This window comes from Mastomys coucha, chromosome X (assembly GCF_008632895.1).
Source record: "Mastomys coucha isolate ucsf_1 chromosome X, UCSF_Mcou_1, whole genome shotgun sequence".
Classification (NCBI taxonomy): Eukaryota; Metazoa; Chordata; class Mammalia; order Rodentia; family Muridae; genus Mastomys; species Mastomys coucha.
Window position 1 is genome coordinate 127,348,541 of NC_045030.1, and position 21,501 is coordinate 127,370,041.

General features: G+C 39.8%; 1 protein-coding gene across 5 annotated transcripts in view; it reads right to left on the reverse strand.

Moving 5' to 3' along the window:
* Sytl4 (synaptotagmin like 4) overlaps window positions 1-19,547 on the reverse strand; it is a 54,267-nt gene extending 34,720 nt beyond the window's left edge. For 4 of the 5 annotated variants that reach the window (XM_031367558.1, XM_031367577.1, XM_031367567.1 and 1 more), the window contains exon 1: window positions 19,401-19,529. The gene's annotated coding sequence lies outside the window, so the exon portion shown is untranslated. Of the gene's footprint in view, window positions 1-19,400 lie in introns of all 5 variants that reach the window. The other variant, XM_031367585.1, reaches the window with a different exon arrangement.
* Between the last annotated feature and the right edge of the window lie 1,954 nt (window positions 19,548-21,501).

The following is a 21,501-nucleotide window of genomic DNA, read 5'->3' on the forward strand; positions in this document are numbered from 1 at the left end:
GTTTTCCAGTTTTGTTGAGTATAGGCTTTTGTAGTAGGTTCTCATGATTTTCTGGATTTTCTCAGTGTGCCAGATGCTTCTAATTAACTCATAGGTCAAAGAAGAACTCATAATAGACTAACCATGTCTTTAATATCTTAGCAAATAAGCCTGCCTTTTGCTTCACCTCTGCTACTATGGCTGTTTGCATACTATGGGATAAAATATTCTCTAGGAATTCAAAAGGGAATATATGGAATGAAAAGTAATGCTTTCTTGTGTCATACATTAAGCAATAACAGTTTAGGTCAAATAATATCATCACATTTTGAAAAACAGAATAAAGAAAAACAACAGAGGCATAAACACAGTCAGAAAGACAAATACAATGTTATGTAAAAATCTATGGCCACTCAGATACTCTCAAGTTATGGATAGGAGAACTTCATAACAGAGACATCAAAGCCTAAGAGGACTTATTATACCACTTCACTCCCATCCAGACATAAATGTCAAAAGGGCCAAGTCACGGCTAAGATATCTTGTCAAAACTTGAGCTCGGGTAGACCATTTGTTTGTTGTACGTTAGTCCCATAGTGTCACTTTTCATTGATCTAACATTTTGGTAGGGCCTAGGCCCAGAACAAGGTATTCTAGAAAAGGCAGCTTTTTATAGTAAGGAATTACATGCATATATTGCTAAAGATGAAGATAATATTCCATGCTAATGCAAATATGGCCATCATGACAGAAAGCTGACGTATCTCAATTAATAATAATCCTAAGTGGTGTTGCATGCCTTTAATCCTAGCACTTGGGAGGCAGAGGCAGGCCGATTTCTGAGTTCAAGGCTAGCCTGGTCTACAGAGTGAGTTCCAGGACAGCCAGGACTATATAGAGAAACCCTGTCTCAAAAAAAAAAAAAAAAAAAAAAAAGCAAGGAAAAAAATAATAGTTCTAGTAGAAAAAAATAAAAAAATATATATATAGGCAAGTTGAACAATAATTTTGTTTTAGTGGGCATATTTAGAATCTATGCCCTGATCCTATAGATTAAGAAATAATAATGTATGAGAATTAATGCTAACTCCAACAAAGCCAGGTTTTAGGAAGGGAAGGAAGAAGCTATCTTTTTGTTGTTGGTGTTTAATTCTTCTCTCATATATTACAGACCAACCACAGTTTCCCCTCTCACCTCTCCTCCCAGTTCCCCTCCCCCATCTCTCTCTCCTCTCCTCTCGATCTACTCCTCCTCCATTTCCCTTCAGAAAAGAGCAGGTCTCCCAGAAATATCAACTTGGCTTAACAAGTCACAATAAGACTAGGTACAAACCCTCATATGAAGGAGCTACCTTAAAGTATCTTAAATTCTAAAGATAGTTGTTTTAAAAGAAAAAAGAAAGTACAAAATAATGAAAATAGTGATGTAGACAGTGTTGGATGCAAACTCTGTCCCTATTTATCAGCTATAGGACCTTTGGAACTACCCTAGAAAGTCATTCAGATATATGCAACTCCTTAATAACATTCAGATTAAAAATTGCTACTGGTGTTCTAAAAGTGAAAAGTGATACAAATTAAAAAAAAAACAACAGTTCTTGCAGTAACAAGATATATAACAAATTTGACTCTTTGTTTTATCTGTTGAACACACGAATAACCTCTCTGTCTCTCACACATGAAGGCTACTTATTCATGTGAAGATGGTAATACTTGTGTTCAAACTAGGAATTTCTGCCAGATATGACTGCCTTAAAAGAAATTGTTGGGTATAGACACCCAGAAGTTTAGACCAGTCCCTGAAAAACAGTCTGATTTCAATGAATGATTTGTGAGTGCTCTCACTGAAAAATATTGGTATATATGTGTTTAGGTTTAGATCCACAAAACTGAATAGTCGTAATGGAGCTGAGAGAAGAAAAATAAAGTTGTTTTTCTGATGCAGTATGGGTGCTGGGATTAAACACGAGAACTTTGGAGCCAGACTGAATTTAAATCTCAACTCTATCATTCACTGTGTGACTGTGGGTAAATTCCTACACCTTATCAAGGCCTTATTTGTAAAATGAATGTATACATCTGTAACTGAGTTTATTTTGTAAATGGCAAATGAGTTTTAAAACACACAAAATGCTCCCAAGTTACGTGAACACAGAGATGCTGTTCATTAGCTTTTAAAACAGCCCCACTCATAGGTAACTACTGTGTACCACTGAGCTACCCAGCCCAGAGATCGTTGCTTTATACATGCAAATTCATGCTTTCAGATTCTACTACCTCTTGGCAAACTGTTCATTTTGTTTTAAAGAATCTGAGTTGATCATGAGTTAAACTCTAGCCAGACAGCATGTGCTGCTTTTAGCACTCTTTAAATAAGAAATTACACTGACAGAAGATTTTCTGAAATCCTCACTCATGCTCAAGGGATAAAAGGTTGAAGTGATATCAATTATTTTTCTAGACTTACAAATGCTAATCATATGATGGTTTTAATATGTCAGCTCTAATGCATTAACTGTCATTTCCTACCAAAGGATAATGAACAATTTTCGTAAAAATTCGTATCTTGCTAAGCATAAAGGAGGGAACTAGAACTGTTCAAAGGATGTTAGTTTATCCATAAAGGTCCAAATTAAATGACTCTTGCTAAGCCAATGTTTGTACAGTCTAAACAGACACTCATTTGTTCTGTGAGATTTACATTATTGGACACCAGATTCTGAATGCATTTGAACATATTAATTTAAGGGTTGATTTGGTTATGTCAAACAAGTAATATCATGCTGCCTACATGTTTGGAAGATGACAACTGAAACTGAGCTTGGTCATAATCATTAAGAGGTACCAAACATCACATCTACTGATGCTCAAGATGAAGTAATAGAGAATGTACATCTACTCATACAATAAATTGGCAAAATACATGAAACAGTGGTGTTCAAGACACTGTAAACAAGGCAGTGCAAGGCTACAATCTCTATGGATGGGGAATAAGTAGGGTGAGATTTCTCATTTTTAGAGCTCATTGCCTTGAACATTTTCAAGTCAAGGTATAGAAAAGGAAAACAGGGAAAGCCTGCGAAGCCTCCCAGATTGAGAAGGCTGAGAACCTACAGAGGATGTGCTAAAACAGCAAAAAGAGGATCCATCAAAAATCAACATATGGCCTCTCTCGAGTATTTAGCAAAGGACAATCCAGTACAAGGCATCCCTGTGATGAAATTACTCCAGGCTAGAGAAAGACCCACCTGAAAGGATTCAAAAGCACTGTCCCTATCATTCAAATAAAACCAGAAGGAGTGCCTATTTTCACAGCCAGACTGTAAAACCCCATGATTCATAGACTACTTGCTAAAGAACTATCATATATTTCAGTAGTGGGAAACAATTAAGCCTACATTATGAATTTCTCTTATCCTGCCTACCAAATCTAACCAGAAAAACTTGAAAGGATCAGTCTACTTTCAAGTAAGTTAAGTGCTTCCAAACAGCTCAAGTGAATCCCAAAGCAGAGCTCAAGAATGTTTATAATACAAAAATATACAACTAATCAAGTAAAATTCATTATTTCTAGTACCCATTAAAAGTTACAGTCCTGCCAAAAATCAGGACAATTCTGCTTATAATATGGAAGAAGATAATTAAAAATATTCCACAAATTCCAATATTGGACTTAAAAATGTCACTAAAAATAGTTACTATGGCTACTTTCCATGTGTTTGAAAAGTTAAATAGGGATTTGGAAGCTGTAAAAATAAAAGACTGAAGTCTTTTATATAAAACTATAGTGTTGGAGATCAAACGTACAGAACATGACATTAACAACAGATTAGACATTGTAGTTGAAAGACAATTAGCAATAAGACACAATAATATACAAAATGATGCACAGCAAGAAAAACTATGAAAGAAATATAATGGGTTGCTCAACAACTCTAAGCTAACTGGTACACATGTAAATATTCTAGAGTAATCAATGAAATTGGGAGCGCTAAAATTTTTCAGAAGACTAATGAACTAAATTTGAAAAATACTATGAGATCACAGATACAAGAAGTTCACTGAACCTCATGAATTATATATAAGAAAAGTTATGGTCATAATATATATGGAAAGTAGACCATAGTCAAGTCACTTAAAACCAGAAATAATAAGAAAAGTTAAAAGGACAAAGGTACATTGCACACTGATACACAGAAATTATGATGAAAGTACATTAATTACTAAAAACATTTGTAACCAAAAGTAGAACAATATCTCTAAAATATTAAAAAGAAAAATACAATCTATTTAAAAATATATATCACAAGAAATATTACTAGAAAACACTGAGGAACTTGAAGGAAGGCTCGGGTTGTTAAGGAGAGGTTCCTGTTCTTACAGCAGACTGGATTTTAATTCCCACCACCCATGTCAATAGATCACAACTGAGTGGAATTCCAGCCTCAGGAAATCCAATGCCTTTGGCATCATCAAGCACCCACACTCATGAGCACATACCCCAATCACACACACACACACACACACACACACACACACAGTAATTGATAATAATAATAATAATAATAATAATAATAAACAATACACAGGAAGAAAACAAGCAAGCTAACTTCTAGGGATTCAGTGCTTTCAGAAATCCAATCTGAATTCTGTTACACACCAAGGTACTAGATACAACACAATATCCACACTAGAATACTGTGTTGGGTGTTGTATCAACTGTTCATCTCCATTTTAGGGTGAAGTGTTTAATAAATATAATCATGGAAATAAATATGTCTTAACTATCTAGTCTAGACTACTGGGATTTAGCATAGATTCAAATACCAAAGCTGTTAGAGTTGGTGTCTCCAAAGTTTAAAAGTTCTTTTTAGTGCATTCCAGAGTGGACTCCATTAACTATCACTAGGGCAATGACAATATCTGAAGGAGATTAACCAAATGCACTATCACAATTAATAGCCATGAATATTTGACCCCCTTCTGCTGTCTTCTGGACTTGTAAGTATAAATTTACCTAGCCCCACAGGGTTTTTTTTTCCCATGAGACCACCCCCTCTACTGTCCTAGTAGTTACCGCTGAATATTTGTATGGTTTCTTCCCATGCTTAAGGCTCTGAATTCTGCACTGTGTACAAAATGTTCACTGACTAGGTGGACCAACTATATTCTAAGTACTATGCAAGCTAACTAAGGATAAAGGAATAAAGCATAACATATGACCACAAAGATCATACAGTTGGAGAAGCAGACACTTGGGTAATCATTTGAAAATTGAGCAAAGAGATATATGCATGATATGTACAGAATGCTGTTCTTAGAATCCACATATTTTTAAGTGAAATCCTAAGACCAAATGCAGGATAACTTCCCACGAATTGTTGACCAGGGACACCCCCCCCCGAAGGTTTCCCCAAATATTGTCATTGCTCCTGGTTGCCCAGTAGATTCAGATAAGACAGAGTTGCTGAAGACACTATGCACTTTGGATAATGAAGCTGGAACTGAACTGGAAGCCTCCTTTCAACTAGCTAGGCATTAATAGCGCCAGGATGTGTGAAGCAGGCTTCTGAGTGCAAAAACATCATCAACGGTCTTACCCAGCTGTGAACTCTGTGTGACTCAGCAATAACTTGCCAGGCAAGACGTGCCCACTGGTGCAATAGTGGCACGGCTACGTAAGGTGTAAGCAACTACTTTCCAAGCAGAGTTGAGGCCAGCTCCATAGTAAGAGATGCATGTTTAGTACTGTAAACCTAATCTAAAGCCTATAGCTGGACAGGCCACGGACTGCTATACTAATGAAGAATGGAATACTGATGTTTTTACATGAAACTAAGCCACCTCCCAAGTATTTATGTTTATGCCCATGGATTAGTACTATTCTCACCCTGGATCAGAAATGGTTCTTTTTGCAGTGGGTGATGGTTAATGCAAAGGCTCATTTGTTTCAAAAGTGCTGAGAAGTGAGTGTTGAGTGTTCAGCCCCATAAATGGGGTAACTTTATCACTGTCTCTGAGGCCTAGAAGAAGGCACAGAAAGGTTGAAAGAACTGGAAGATTGGGGAGAGGGTTATGAAAACGTACCTTCTGGCCTGGAGAGATGGCTCAGTGGTTAAGAGCACTGACTGCTCTTCCTGAGGTCCCGAGTTCAATTCCCAGCAACCACATGGTGGCTCACAACCATCTGTAATGGGATCCGATGCCCTCTTCTGATGTGTCTTAAGACACCTACAGTGTACTCATAAAAATTTAAAAAAAAAAATCTTAAAAAAAAACTTACAAGATATACACAGCAAAGTAATAATAAATAAAAGCAAGAGGGGAAACTAGTGTGGGAAGAGGAGGGGTTAGCAAGAGTGGGAGAGGACAACAGAAAGAATGAGGTAAATAGCATCACAACACATTGTATACACATATGAGATTATCAACAATTTTAAAATCAAATAAAGTCTATAAAGTGTAAAAAAATGATCACACACACACACATACACAAACACATGCATATGATAGCATGAAAATATACCAAAATGGAGCCTCTAACCCAGCTGGGTGGAAAGGAGACTAAAAAGAGACTTGTCAGCAGGAACACATGAACTGAATGTAAGTTTAATGGGTAGCAGCTGGTTTACCAGTAGAACAAGGGTTTTCCATCAAGAGGAAAAGGCATGGAAGCATAAAGCAACGTGCTATACCAAGCACTGTGGTGATAACGGCTGACAAAGTGTAATGGGAGGCTGCTAAAGGAGCAGAAGGTCTCCGGGAGCTTGGCACATTATGCACAGACGCTTAGCTAGTCAGCTTTGGACACCAGGGCACACCGAAGTGTTTCAGGTAAGGCAAGGACACTTTAGAGCACTCACACAGTTGTGAAGACCACTGACTTGAGAAGTGTGTGACAAATCCTGGGAGGAAAAAAACTGACAAGAAACAATTAGAGCACAGAAGTAGTAGAGAGGGAAAGGAGAAAATTGCAAAGGAAACACAGAGGTAAAAGTCTGCAAATGTTCTGTAACACAGAAAGAGCCTCTCCTTTGAGGACATGGAGTTCTGATGCACTGGATTCCTAAAGACAATAGAGCATAGAAGAGTACTGAAAAGAATAGGAGCTGAAGCCAGGGTGCCTGTTCAAATTATACCTTCATGGCATTTTATTTCTATGAAGTTTGCAAAAGTTATTTGAGCTTGCCAAGTCTCAGTTTTCCCACTTGAAAGAAGAGCCATAATAAGAATTCCTGCCAGGGGCTCTGAGGAGTTAAATATGCATCATGAGTAAAAGACATGGCATAGTGTCTGGCCTAGAATAAAAACCCAATATTGTTAGCTGCTTGGTTTTAATTATTATTAACCATATGCTTTGGAAAATATATGAGCATATGGCTGTTTTGACATCTTTCTATGAAATTTGAGAAATCTAATCAGTATTCTTGCCCAGATGGAAAGTTGCCCGTACCCTCTCTGCATGCATGTAGATGGGTAAGCATAAATATTAAGCAAATGTTAGTAATTAGATATGATCGCTTTTAAAGATAATTATTTATACACTGTTCCAGACAGGATTTAAAGTGACTTATAAAGATACATAAAACATAGAAAACTATCATACATTTTTAAAGTAGGATCAAAAAGAGAGGGAAAAAAAAGGAAAACAGGAATGGAGAAAAAGAAAAAGATTCAAAGCCTAGGCTCTTACATCGAAGAGCAAATGAGGCTTCCCTGTTAAGTACCTGGATTCAACTGCAGTTCTGGCCCCCCACTAGGTCATCCACAGAGCACAACCTCCTCTCACACAAGCCCCAGGCCTTGACCTCTTGAGGCCTGCTGACAACAGTTTTAGAGCTGCAAAGTTGTTGTCTCTTTTTCCTTGCTAGTGAGAAATTTGCAGCTAGCTCACAGTTCGACACGAAACTTTATGGCGTCAATTTTTTTTTCTCTAGATGGGTTCTATGAAGGGGGTTTGTATGTGCTATGGTGGTTTGCAGTTGTAGCTCCTTTTAAGATATATAGCAACTAGGATGAGGACTGTGTAGAAGATGGCAGCAGCTAACACTTCTATAGCGTGTAGTATGTATCAGGCACTTTTCTGGGCATTTTTCTACACCTGGAGTCATTTAGTCCTTAGAATAACACCACGAGGCAGGTACTAAAATGTTGTGTACATTTTACAAAGGAGGAAAGTGAGACACAGAGTGAGCAAATAACTTGCCCAAGGTTATATACCCTGGAAGAGACAGTGTAATTTTCTGAGTAGGCCGTCTGGTTCCAGAGTCCAAGGTCTTAGCCATTTGATTGTACCATCTCTTTACATTCTAGAAATAGTGCTCTGTATGGTGACATTTGGAAAGGAGGACATTTTATGCCTAGGAACTTGAGGTAGGTATTTAAAGTCATTACATACTAATGGATGAAAGTTTGAGAGGCCCTCAGTCTGGGATACTCTCTCATTCTCCGGACCTCTCATCTGCAGACAGGAAAAGAGCCACTCCCTCCCTGGGGCATTTCTTCTAATGGACAGTGGGAGCATACAAAAGGCAGCAAAAGTAACCAAGATGGAATGTCCTCACTTAGCTCTTAAAATCATGTGTGGGGACAGTTTTCACCACATGGTATCTACATAGTTACATTTCAAAATCGTCCAATACTGATCCTGAGTAGTTTGAGGAAATTTCCACTTCCTATATTCTATACAGCTCTACAATAAGTCCTAAGGGGATGCTAGATATGTGACTCTACGCATTGCCCTTACAGAGCAGCATACAAGAACATGTGAATGTGCCTTTATTTTCATGATTTCACAGTCATAAAAACCTGCTTCTCAGGACTTAAACCCGCCACAAATCCTAGAGGCTACTCTCCATACAGGTGGCTCACAAAAGTATTAAATATCATAAAAATGAGATTGTTGGTCAAAAATGAGATCACGGGTCCAAAGGTCCCATCTGACAGCGGGAGAAATAGCTATTAAGACAATCCTACTTAAATCTAACTTTCAAAATCTGCACTAGAAAACCTTCCTCTCATGTAAGCCAGGCAGCTCTATAAGAGCCCCATACAGTTGATGGTAGAAGACCAAACAGTTCACCACCTTCTATGCCAAAGACCTTAAGAGCATTAAGGTTTGTATACTAAAGAGCCTAAGAGTCTTCAAAATCAAAACCATGCAGCATAGTGGTGCATACCTGGAATTCCAGCAAATTGGAGGCCAAGGCAATAAGACTGTGCATTTAAAGTCAGTCTGGTCTATACACAGAGATCAGGTAGCAAAAATTCAAGAGCCAGGGGTGTGTTTCAGTGGAACAGCATTGACTAGCATTCACAAAGCCCTGAATTTGGTTTGATCCATCTTGCCCACCCCACTTATAATCATTTTTAAGTGTGATAAGGCTATAATTTTTCAATAAAGCTTATCACCTTATAACTCAATTATCATTCCCTGCTCTATAAGCTTTGCTAAAGCAGAAGCACCACAGGGAAGACCCTGTTCTTTTGCCAGGGTTGTAGATGGTGGCGATTTCTAAACTCAACTCTAAATGGCATCTGTTTCTCTCAGGCCACGTCACCTACAAAGCACCCACACCATCCTCTTAAATGAGAAGTCATGATGGCTCATGACTAATCCAGCCCATGTTCACACCTAGCTGCAATTTCATGCATTTGGCTTCTTTTTAATTTTAGGGATGCTGTGATCTAGCTATGGCCACAGAAACCTTAAACACAACCAAATAACCTGCATTTGAACTTTAACTGAGCTGCATATGTGGCAGACCATTTTAAAGTGTAAATTTCTTTCTTTCAAGTAAAATGCTAATAAATATGTGAGAACGCTTACACGAAAGGTAAGAGAAATTACAAACTACGAAATAAATGTAATATATGAACTGACTGCAAGTGTTCCTTGCCTCCTAAACTGTTTAACCATAATTACTTGACACATTACTTCAAATCCCTAGCACAAGATTAGTACATGTATTACCAACATCTGGTGTACTGCAAAAGAAATGTTCTAACCGTTCAAAAACAAAAATTAAGATGCTACAAACACTGAAATGTTCAAAGTAGATTTGTACATTTCTATGTTTTCAAAACGGACAAGATACATGAGAGTACCTTTACAAGCTTTAAAGAGGAAGAGATGAGATACGAATTCTCATAATGAAATAAGTAGAATTTTTAAAAAGGAAAGCACTCAAAATACCTAGAAGGGCTTTCTTTGCCACACATATAAATATTTGCTCTTAGTATTATCATTATCAGTATTCTAAATAAAATTACACAGACAGAAATCTGCTCGGCAAACTATCCTCTTATTTTACAAATGTCAAAATTATATGTGTGTGTGTGTGTGTGTGTGTGTGAGAGAGAGAGAGAGAGAGAGAGAGACAGAGAGACAGAGAGACAGAGAGACAGAGAGAGAGAGTCATTATATATAAACTACAGGATTGTAAATTGTATGAAAGAAATATATTATTGGAGGGGAAAGGAAATGGAATTTTATTTCTGTCCACCTCTGTGTAGATTATTGGAGGAGGAAGGAAATAGAGCTTAATTTTATTCATCTATGTACCTTTAGTGTCTAGAGGGCTGCTTAGCCAACAATATACACTCAATCAATATTTGTAGAGTGAATTAGCTGGCATCAAAAATACCACTTATCACATTCAACCACACCCAAGAATTTATTCCCCAGAACTTCTCCACCTTTGACATCATTGATTCACTACTCCTCTCTGAATTTAACAGCCTATCCTTCCAACTTGTTCACTCAGTGATCTCTCCCAAGTCATTCCTACTCCAAGACCTCACTTAACAGTCTTCTACAAACCCTCTTTCATCTGGTCAGCCCCTTTCTGTCTCCACTTCCTTTCCTAGATGGGTTGGATTCTATTATTTCAAATACACTCTTGTCAGTCAGTGTCCTCATTAACTCCTAATTACCTTACAAATATCTCCTTTTATAAAACCCATCTGAGTTCATGTGTATGTACATTTTTATGCCTTCCTGGGAGCTCCTGGGATACAGTGAAAGAAGAAGATGGGCCTGGTAGATTATTATTCACACAAATCCTTTATTACCAAGCTCACCTCAACACTGCCAGGCACCAAAAATATGCTTCTCTGGGTCTAGCTAGCCCTCCTGTTCTCTACAATACCTGTTGCTCGAGTGACTCGAATATTCAATCCAAACCCTGTCTACTTCAACTCCTGTCCAAGAGGCTGGTCTTACCTCTTATCATAGAGAAATATAAATGCCATCAGACCACTTACTGATGGCAAAGCTATAGTTATGCTCATCTATGCCCACTCATGGCAAACCTCCACCTAGTTCCAGATCCCCTGCCATGAGGCATAGGACTCTGCTGCATTGATTACACCATTAACCTCACCAGCCTTCCGAGATACTAAATGAAAAATGAATTCCCTGGACCTCAAGCCCTCTCCTGCTACTATCCTTTCTCTGCTCATCAGAGCCAAATTTCTCTAAGGAATTGTCCATATTTAGTAGCTCCAATCCCTCATCTCCCCAATCACTTCTCAACTCATCAGTCTAACTTTATACCTTATAGTACTTTACAATTGTTCCTACTATGGTAAGAGTCAGGAGCTCCCCAAACACCATGGGGGAATTCTTAGTGTTTCTCTTCCTAAACTTCTTTTAGTCCTTCGCACCACTGACTTTTGTATTGTTTTGTTTTTCAAGACAGGGTTTTTCTGTGTAGCTTTGACTGTCTTGGAACTTACTCTGTAGACCAGTCTGGCCTTAAACTCACAGACATCCACCTGCCTCTGCTTCCCCAGATTAAAGGTTATGTGTCACCAATGCCTGGATACTAGTAACCATTTTTAATATAGCAGAACTGTTCATTTTTAATAGAGTTATTACATTTTGAAAAAATACTGAGCGGACATTCAAGATGTGATAGACAGACAGATAGACTAACATATACAGATGGATAGATGGAAAGAGACAAAGAGAGAGATCTAGGGATAAACAATGTCTAAAGCAGCAAAAAAATTTCTATCAATAAGAAACTGGTTGGTTGTGATCCATATAATGGTAAACTATGCAGCAGTTTTATGAAGCAGTTCTATTTACTGATTTTGAAAGATTATCATGGAATATTAAATAGAAATGTATATGAGTCCATTTGCATGTCTTAATATATAAATATAGAGAGGGGGAAGGGTGAATGAATAGATTAGAATATCTTATATAGGCATACAAACAATGTCTGGAAAAAAGACAAAAAAAATTCCCTCTAGGAATTAAGATAAGCAGAGGCAATAAAATTATATTTTAACTCTTATTGGGTCAAGTAATAAAAATATCTTCATATCTCTGAGCACACCAAGCTATATAAGGAAGAAGTTGAAAGGAAATAGAAAGAAAGAATTATAAATACAGAGAAAAGTATTATAAAAGAATTGATAAAAGAATTATAAATACAGAGAAACTAGCCTCGGTGGGCTCTCCAAATTTTGAGGAGGAAGAAAAGAAGAGTGGTAAGCAGCATCATACAAGAGAGAAAAATATTCAATAGACAGAAGACAAAGAGATAAGTCTTAAGGGAAGAAAATCAAATGGTCAAGAGACATCTAAAAGAAAATGGTCCACCCATATTGGAAAAAAAAATTTTAAATATTTGGGCGTCAGAAAGACATTGTTGATCTTTTTAAGATTTTTTTTTTTTTTTTTTTTTTTTTTTTTTGGTTTTCGAGACTGGGTTTCTCTGTGTAGCCCTGGCTGTCCTGGTACTCACTCTGTAGACCAGGCTGGCCTCGAACTCAGAAATCTGCCTGCCTCTGCCTCCCAAGTGCTGGGATTAGAGGCATGCACCACTACCGCCTAGCAAGATTTATTTTTACTTATGCATATTTGTGGGTATATGCCACATGTGTACTGTTCCTGAAGTGGGTGGTGGGAACCAGAATCGGGTCCTCTGGAAGAGCAGCAAGCTCTCTAACCACTGAGCCATCTCTCCAGCCCAATGTTCAACTTTTTAAAAGAGAAATATAAAAGGTACTTTCATACTTCCTTGATAAATATAAACTGGAAAGAAAAACAAATCTGTTAGAATAAGCTGATTTTTCAAAAGTTGAACTTTACAGAATTTTCCCAGTAGCAATGAATTTTCTGATCCATTGTGTAATCCATGTTTAACACATGCCTTCCCTTCTGAAGTGCTCCCCAGGAAAAGAGAGTGGTGTCTGTCTCCAGTACATGTCAAATGTCTGGATGGCCAGACCCAATGCAGGGCGCCTAGCACATTTCAGGACCATATAGCTACCACATGGTGGGCCCTGAGCTGATATAACCATTCTTCCTGGTATGTCACTGGCAATAATTTGAAGACATAGACACTAAGGCATTCCTGGGACCTAAACTGAAAAGAACTACAAGTATGAAATAGTGCAGATGCCACAGGAGATTTCCATATCTTCAAAATACCTTGAACTCAAGATAGTTTTAGTCATGGCCATGAAATTGAGTGAACTGTCCTTTCAACTCTTCATTTGCTGACACTGTCTAATCTCTGATCTTGTCATGTTCTATCCCAGCCATCTGAACAAAACTCTCAAGCTATATTGTTCATAGTGCTTCAAGATCTCGGCTGGTGAGTGATGCCAGAAAGAAATGAAACTAGCCTCTGTGACTTGAGGGAGACACAAAGCACAATAGTCTAGACTCATTTTATATTTTTTGTAGCTTTCTGGAGATATAATTAACAAAAGATGGATATATTTGTAGTAAATGTAAGGCTGTGTAACACATATGTGTAATCTTGATGGGGCACTCTTCTTTTTACCTTTCTCAAATGCCACTGTAGCCCTTCACCACCCTTGTTGAGAAGACCACCCTCAGAATCCCAGCCCTCCACAGCTCTGTCCTCCAGAGTATCACTAGATTTATCCTCTTTCTGTTGTCTCAACCAAAGAGCTATTTGCCTTTCACTAAGTACAGTATTTTTCTCCACTTTCATTCTGTTCAATCACTAGCCCCCAGCTTCCTCAGGGACCCTGTATCATCTAATTCTATGTGCTTGCCTCATAAATAGCCTTCTCTCAATCCTGTATGTAAAGTAACACAAAATTAATACCCTGATCTCCCCTGATCCTTGTCTCCTTCCCATTACAGCCAAGCTTCTTCAATGTAAATACCACATTGTCTCAAACAGGGGGGTGTAACTGGCTGGTAGATTATTTGCCTACTATGCATGAGATCATGGATTTGATCTCCATCATAAAAAAAGAAAGATATTTTTAAAAGATCATCCACCCTTAATAAAGGCATAAGGGAAAAATGCACTTGATAGTAAATATGTAAATTCTCTGAGATGCCAATTGGGTCTTGCCTACTCAATTTTTAATATATGTATGTGTGAGTTTATCTTTCATTGGCAATAATTGTGTGTATTTATAGGATAGAATCAACTTGATGTATGTATATATTATAGAAAGATTCCATTTATCCCTTTAAAAATATGAGAATATATGATGCATTATTGCTAGCACACATTATCTCTCCAGTTGAAGAGAAACTATGTGTCCATTGATCAATAACCCCCTCACTCAGAAGGTCACTTACTACAATGATTTTCCTGGGACTAGGAAGATGATTCAGTGGCTAAGACTTCTAACGATGTCCTGAGTTTAATCTCCAGGACCCATGTAAAAAGCCTGTTATAGAGAGGGCAAAGGCAGGAGGATTGCTGGGGCACACTAGCTATAAGCATATGGTGTGCTCCAGATTCAGTGAGAGATTCTGTTTCAAGGGAATAAGACAACAGTGATAGAGCCAAGCACCTAAAGCCCTCCTCCGTGTACACAACCACAAGCACATGTGTGTACACACATATACACCCCACATTCATGTGGCACATGTTCCAGGCCAGGAATCTGACAGGGAGCAGGGATATGCCTACCATAGCCAGGAATTTGGTAGGGAGCAGGAGATGCCTACTGGCTCAGGTTTGAGCTTCTGGGGTCTCAACCCTCTCTTCCCAAGAAGCTTCCTGACATGGTTTACCATCCCACACACCAATACAGAGCTGTTCCACAGAAATAGTTGTATATATTTTACCATTGTTCAAGAATGTTCAGTGAACCTTTCATGGTGGCTGGGACAAGGGTAGCAGGCAGAGAAAATGGTGACATGTGGAAGAGTTCACGATATAGTTTGAAAATGAGATCAACAAGAGTTCAAACAGTGTATGTGGCGGCCTAAGAAGATGACAGAAATCCTGGGCAACCCAATATTCTTGGTTCAACTAACTAAATGTATAATGGTACCCTTATTCTTAGTCATGGGAAGGCAAAGGGAAGGATTAAAGGTATTAGGGCAATCAATAATCCATGAGGCATCTATCAGATGACAGGTAGAAATGTCAAATAGGCTATGAAGAACAAGAGGCTTCAGAACAGAGACATGAATGATGGCTGTCTAAATGTCGCAACAATGGTGCTTAAAGAGAACTTCTGAGCAGGTTTTGGGTAGAGAAAAGTCTGTAGGCTGAGTCCTAAGACAGTCCAATGCACAGTGTTTGGGGGAGATTAAGATTTAAAGCGCCTGAGCAGTTATTTATGCAAACTTACATTTCAAAGACGTCAACAGACAATAAACGGTGAGAAGTATACAGTCATTACTTTTTCCAGGGCATAGGTCCTTCTAAGTCTGATGTTTTCAAATGGATTCTAGACTTTTTTTTTCTGGCTAGATATTTCAAACTGCATTTAAACAAAATAGCACTTTTATTTTGCTACACAGCTCTTGCCTACTCCTCTGCAAAACTAGTCTACAACTAGGCAATTGTGGCAGAAGTACCACTCAGCTGGACCTTCCTCATACAGCCTATAACCTAGTAAACACCTCACACAGAAAAAGATAAAGGGTGATGAGAATAAAAACCTAGTTTGTGATATCTTTTATTTATTGGGGCTTTTTCCTGTTGCACAGTCGCCTTCTCTCACTGACCTTGACAACTGTCTGAATGTCCCTCAGCACATCTGGTACTTCATACCTCCCTCCCCAGTGCTGCCGCTGAGGATGAACCAGGGAGAAGGATGTCTCTCTTTTTCCACCCACAGATTTGTACTTAAACATAAAGTGGAGGGTCTAGTCAAGCATATTGGTTCACATCTTCAATCCTGGCACTCTGAAAGCTGAAGCAGGAGAAGAACCATGAGTATGAGGCCAGCCATGAGGATACACAGTGAGGTCTAGGCCAGCCTAGGATACATTCTGCGACTCTTAGCTCCAACAACTTAGAAATTAAAAAGAGAGGAAATATTTATAATTAGGTCAAAGTTGCTATCAGAAATAGAGTCTCAAAGCAAAACAACACCAACAGCAACCAGAAACAAAAAAACTCAGCGGAAGGCAAGCTGTGTGAATACTGGGCTGGGGGGCCTGGGGCATCCTTATATGTATAAAGTAGCAAACTGGAGGCTTGGTTTCAGACTCAGAAAAGTACAAGAGTACCAATTCCTAGAACAGCAAGGCCATTCATTCATTCATTCATTCATTCATTCAACAGCATCAGTATGACCCCTATGATGTGCTCAGAACTCTGGTTCCTTTGACCATCAGTGAATACAAAAGACAGCAATTCCCATCCACATGGCAGCCTTTGTGTTAAGGGTAGAAGTGAAACAATGAATAAGCAAAACAAATGTAGGAAGGAGGTAGAAAGAGTGTTTAAGGGGCTGGAGAGACGGCTCAGGAGTTCAGAGCACTGGCTGCTCTTCCAAAGGACCAGGTTCAATTCCCAGTACCTACAACTGTCTGTTCCATGGGATCCAAAACCCTCATTCAGATATACATGAAAGCAAAACATCAATGCACATAAAATAAAGTAAACTTTTTTTTTTTAAAAAAAAAAAGAATGTTTAGGGACATGGTTGCAATTTTTAGCTGGTTGGTCAAGTGACCACCTTGAAACAGAGGCACAATGCTTGTGCCTAAGATTGTTTTTTATTCTAATTTCACCACCAGCACATCTCCATCTATGGAAGACATGGCATCCCCAATCCCTAACACAACTCTTTGTGCTTCAAGATCCAGTTACTACCTTTACAGAGATTTACAACCTTCCAGATTGAAAGACAGAATGATATTCGGACCTTTATTGAAGTCTAAATAAAGTCTTTCAAGACAATATAACTAGTCATTCTGCTTGGGGGAAAGAAGTGTGTATTCAGTGAGGTTGACTCAAAGGCAATGACCTTAGGCTAAATCCTGAGAGATGAATAAGAATTAATGACAATAGGTTGGGGATATGAGTACCATGTTGACCAGAGCAAAAACCAATAGTTTAAGCAAAGTTCCAGAGGTGGGGTTGAGGAACACATACTCTCCTGAGTATCTCTGCCAAAGCTACAAATAAAGAGGGTATGCTATCACTCTGTTTGCCTGGTGTGGTTTTGTCATACACACATATTTCTATCAAATCCCTGTCAGCTGCTACTCCATTATTTCACCCCTGGCCACAGGAAAGGAAGAAGTTGAATCAGGTACTCATCCCGAGAATCCAGGAACACACCTCTAAAACCCAGGAATTTGTTCTCCTAACTTCAAGACAATTACCATGGTTTCAGTCATCCAGGAACCACATGCAACCTGGCCCCATGTTTGAAATTAAAAGACATGAATGAGGTGAGTCAACTTCTCCACAGTGCATCTAAGATGGAACCACCAGAAGTTAGCATCACACAAGCTTGTCCCATTGTCAGAGTGTAATTTAGAGTGCCATGGCTGTAACTGTATCACCAAATGTACAGAATTAGTGTGAGGTTTGTCTGAGATATGGATAAGAATGGATCGAGTCGGCTGACTTCGTTCGTTCATTATGCCATCACTTTAATAGTTCCAACCTTGAAGGGAAAGTGCTCAGAGGACACCAACCAGAATGCTTCTTATTCTCACAGACCAATAATCCCAGAGCTGGCCTCCAAGTTCAAGTACACCACTCTTGACCTTGGGTGCAGCCATTGAAATCATTTCCATCTGCTACCTAAAGGGAGATTCACAAACCAGTTTTGTGGGGGCTTTTTCTACTGGGATTTCCAATGCACGCACTCAATGTGCGCGCGCACAAGCACAAGCACAAGCACACACACACACACACACACCAAGAAAAAAATTGCCACAGCTCTGAGCTAAATATTGGTTTTAGCTCTTCATGGCAAATTTACACCTTAGTTCATTAACTCCTTAATGTCAACATATTTATGAAGAGCGCAGCTAACAAAGAGCAGAAGAGTAACCTGTTTTTAAAAAAAAAAAAAAAAAAAAAAAAAAAAAACCAGCAGAGAACAGATGTGATGTTGTGGCCCTGTAACAAACAGCAGCACTTTGGGAGGTAGAGGCAGGAGGATGGCCAGCCAGTGTGAGGCCAGACTCGTCTACATAATGAATTCCAGACCAGCCTGAGCTACAGTGAGACTCTGTCCCAAAGTAACAAAAACAGAAAAGGCAAGTGGGGTAGGGAATGTCCAGGGATACGGAAGATTAATTTCTCCCACAGATATACAGGGCTTAAGGTCAGTCCTGCTAGAAGCCTATATTAGAAGGCTAGATCCTCTGGTCCTGAAACTGTAGCACAGTAGGGGAAGAAAGGGTTGGTTAAAGCAAACACATGACTTTTTCAAGCTATCAGAATTTTAAACCAAATTATTTTGCCATCAACTTCTCCTAGAGCCCATCCATCTCCTTCTGTGTTCCGGGCTGGAGCAAACCCCCAGCCTGTTTGAAGGGGGCAAGATAAAGGAGTTTGAGCTCTAACCTACACAGCTGGGTCTCCAGCTCCATGCCCAATGGGAACCCACTGAGGTAGAACTCAGTGTGAGCTTGCCTCTTAGTCTGTACCTGTGGTGAGGAGACAAGAAGAAGCTAGGAAAATAGAAGCCTGGAGTTCAGAAACCGCGAGAGGGGCCATAGAAGGAGCTGGGCACTCAAGCCCAGCGAGGTCACCAAAAAGGTGACTAGCCTCCAAGTCCGAGGACACAGCTCCACTAGAAGCTTGTTCAAGCCTGCGCCAGGGGCCAGCTCTCCAGAGGGGCCAAGGCTAGCGGAGGGGGTGGGGTGGGGGGGGAGCTGGGGTGCACGGAGCCAGCGATACCTGTGGAGAAGCAGCAGCCAGAAACTCCGTTCAAGGGAACCAGGCAGAAGCAGCCCGAGAGAAGAAAAAGTGGCAGGGAGGGACCTCCTGGAGCAGACGGGAGGCACCGCGTGGGGGTGCGGTCCCTAGACGAGACGCGGACACAGTAGAAGGGCCCGCGTGGCAGCTGGGGAGGGAGGACAGGGACCGCACACAAGGTACAGCAGGACACACGCCCCCGAGGTGGGGGCGAGACACGAAGCTGGGGGAGTCCACGAAGTCCCAGACAGAGGGCGAGGGTGCGCTCAGACACTAGCTTCCACCTACCTGTCACCTGCAACAGGTGCTACTAGGTGACCAAATGTCCTGGTGCAGAATGGTTGGAAGGGTCTCTAGCTCCAAAAAGACACCAGCAACTCGGGCGGCCGGCCCTACTCAACCCTCCCAGGAGGCGGAAAAAGCTGCAACTTTCCCTGGAGCGGGGAGGAGCTGGACTCTTAAAGGGGCCGCACCGAGCGCAGGGCTATTTTAGCAGAGGGCCAAGTAACACAGTAGAGAGTTCTGGGAACCAAAGCCTTAAGGCACTGGAGGAATTTCCTCCTGAGTTAGCAGAGTTTGAGGACCTAGTGGATGTCTCTCCTCTGCCTTTCCGTCTAGTCTATCTTTGCTCAGTCTCTTAGAGGATAGGAGGTCGGGGGTGGGAATAAAGTTCACTTGCCTCTTTGTTCAACGAGCCAAAAGTTGTCCAATTGTCAAGTACGTCTAAGAAAACAAGAGTCAGTCACTGGGGCGGGGGTTAGGGGTGGGGGGAGATAACTTCTTCATTGATATAGGTATTGGTAAGGAGGCCAAGTGCCTGGAAATAATCACCCAGGACCCTGGAAGCAACCCTGATGGAACGGATTGGGTCATCAAAACAAATAACTTAAATAAGCTTTAAAAAGAATAGAAAGATGACTATATGGGGGTGGGGAAAGGAAGTCAGTGCGAGTGGTAGAGGAACAGGAGAGGGAATGGTCTGGAGATAAAAAAAATTAGAGAGGAGTCTGAATTTTACTTGGGGGAATATTAAAATATGTACCATTCAGATTGACTTTCCTTCAGTAGTGAATTCTCAGTTTAGTTCTGTACCGCATTTTTTGATTGGGTTGTTTGGCGTTTTAGTGGTTAGCTTCTTGAGTTCTTTATATATTTTGGATATTAGCCTTCTATCAAATGTGGGGTTAGTGAAGATTTTTTTCCCAATCTGTAGGTTGCCGATTTGTCTTATTGATTATGTCCTTTGCCTTACAGAAGCTTTCCAGTTTCATGAGGTCCCATTTATCAATTCTTGATCTTAGAGCATGAGCCACTAGAGTTCTGTTTAGAAATTTTCCTCCTGTGCCAATGAGTTCAAGGCTCTTTCCCACGTTCTCTTCTATTAGATTCAGTGTATCTGGTTTTATGTTGAGGTCCTTGATCCACTTGGACTTGAGCTTTGTGCAAGGTGACAAATATGGGTCTATTTTCATTCTTCTAAACAGCCAGTTAAACCAGAACCATTTATTGAAAATGCTTTCTTTTTTCCATTGTGTATTTTTGGCATCTTTGTCAAAGATCAAGTGACCGTAAGTGTGTAGGTTTTATTTCTGGGTTTTCAATTCTATTCCATTGATCAACTTGTCTGTCTCTGTACCAATACCATGCAGTTTGTATCATTATTGTTCTGTTGTAAAGCTTGAGGTCAGGGATGATGATTCCCCCAGCTCTTCTATTATTGTTAAGAATTGTTTTCGCTATCTGGGTTTTCTACCTTTCCAGATGAATTTGAGAACTGCTCTTTCCAAGTCTATGAAGAATTGTGTTGGTATTTTGATGGGGATTGCATTGAATCTATAGAATCCTTTTGGTAGGATAGCCATTTTTTACTATGTTAATTTTGCCAATCCATGAGCATGGGAGATCTCTCCATTTTTTGAGATCTTCTTGGATTTCTTTCTTGAGAGACTTGAAGTTATTGTCATACAGGTCTTTCGCTTGTTTGGTTAGAGTTACCACGAGATATTTTATATTATTTGTGGCTATTGTGAAGGGAGTTGTTTCCCTAATTTCTTTCTCAGCCTGTTTATCCTTTGTATAAAGGAAAGCTACTGATTTATTTGAGTTAATGCCCGTCAGTAGGGAGAGGGAACTTATAGAGCTCATGTCCAGCAGAAAGACTGGGCATCAAATGAGGGAGAGGGGGACTATTCCACAGTCACAACTCTGACCCATAATTGTTCCTGTCTGAAAGAATTACAGGGATGGAAATGGAGAGGAGCCTGAGGAAAAGAAAGTCTAGTGACAGGCCCAAAGTGGGATCCAGCTCAAGGGGAAGTCCCAAGACCTGACACTATTACTGAGGCTATGGAGTGCTCACAAAAAGGGACCTATCATGACTGCCCTCTGA